Raw genomic sequence first — 1861 nt, 5'->3', positions numbered from 1 at the left:
TTTTGTAAGTGAAAACCATGTAATCATTTTAGAGTGGTCAAACTAGAATATAAGATTCGTATCTTGGTATCTGAAAGCAATCATTTTACCATATGCATTTTGATCTTTCACCATCCATTTTAAGTTGACAGTTAATTTAAAAAGTGAGTTTTAATCAAAATTGTTTTCAAACATTATCATAATGTCTCTTTGAAGAGTCATATCAATGGTACCCACCATTGCTTCTCTCCTCCTCCACTCTTGTTCTTTCTCCCTTGTTAAATTATGGTCTTTGAGAAACCAGAGTTTGCATTTATCTTGAGGTTCCAATGACTGTTGATGATCTTTCTGCTCTTCTCCATAGCACTTGTTTTGTATTTTATTTGAAAAAGATTCTACAGTCAATTAATTTCCCAGATCCCTCTGATTTTCTTGAGATGCTTTTGGCTCCTTTGTATTTTTTTCCAAATGTTTCCATACGAGTCCCTGTGTCCGAGCTTTTACTTCCTTTTCTATGGCTGCTTTTCTAAATTGGTTGAAGAGCTCCCCTGAGGATTTCAGTATACCTGATGGTTTCACTGATTTGCCTAAACTTTTCCATGAATCTGCATTTTTAATCTTTATATCCTTCTGCACAGTATCTTGACATTCAAATTCTAACATAGTTGTGTCATTATCACCAGATGGATGCATCACAGTTATGCCATTCAACAGCTGCTCAGAATCACCTGAGGGAGGCAGAATTTGTAAAGGTGAAATGTTTTTCACAGTCTGTAAGCGTACTAATTCTTGATAATTAAATGCTAATTGGTGGCGATTTTGTGGGTTTCCACATGAAGGTGTGTACAGTTAAGTCTCTAATCCATCTTGAGGTAATTTTTGTATGTGGTGTAAGGAAGCTGTTCAGGTTTAATCTTCTGCATATGGCTGGCCAGTTGTACCAGCACTATTTATTGAATAGGGAATCCTTTTTCCATTGCTTGTTTTTGTCAGATTTGTTGAAGATCAGACAGTTGTAGGTGTGTGGTCCTATTTCTGGTTTCTCTATTCTGTTTCATTGGCCTATGTGTCTCTTTTTCTATCAGCACCATGCTATTTTGGTTACTGCAGCCCTGTAGTATAGTTTGAAGTCAGGCAGCATGATGCCTCCAGCTTTGTTATTTTTTCTGCAGATTGCCTTGTCTATTCAGGCTCTTTTTTGGTTCCATATAAATTTTAAAATAGTTTTCACTATGTCTGTGAAGATTGTCAATGGTAATTTAATAGAAGTAGCACTGAAACTATAAATTGCTTTGTGCAGTATGGCCATTTTAACAATATTGATTCTTCCTATCCATGGGCATGGAATGTTTTTCCATTTCGTTGTCATCTCTAATTTCTTTGAGCAGTGGTTTGTAGTCCTCGTTGTAGAGATCTTTCACCTCCCTAGTTAGCGGTCTTCCTAGGTATTTTATTATTTTGGGGAAATTCTGAATGAGAGTTCATTTGTGATTTGGCCCTCAGTTTACTGTTGTTGTTGTTGTTTAGGAATGCTAGCAATTTCTTCACATAGATTTTCTATCCTGAGACTTTGCAGAAGTTGCTTATCAGCTTAAGAAGCTTTTGGGCTGAGACAAGTGTTTTCCAGATATAGGATCATATCATTTGAAAACAGGGATAGTTTGACTTTCTCTCTACCTATTTGGTTGCCCTTTATTTCTTTCTCTTGCCTGATTCCACTGGCCAGAATTTTAAATTCTATATTGAATAGGAGTGGTCATAGAGGGCATCCTTGTCTTGTGCTTGTTTTCAAGAGGAATGCTTCTATCTTTTGCCCATTTGGTATGATTTTTTTTATTATTATTATTATACTTTAAGTTCTAGGGTACATGTGCATAACGTG

Source organism: Rhinopithecus bieti, unplaced genomic scaffold, assembly GCF_001698545.2.
Source record: "Rhinopithecus bieti isolate Rb0 unplaced genomic scaffold, ASM169854v2 scaffold_6109, whole genome shotgun sequence".
Lineage (NCBI taxonomy): Eukaryota > Metazoa > Chordata > Mammalia > Primates > Cercopithecidae > Rhinopithecus > Rhinopithecus bieti.
The sequence above is the reverse complement of the archived record's forward strand: the minus strand, read 5'-3'. Positions refer to the sequence as shown.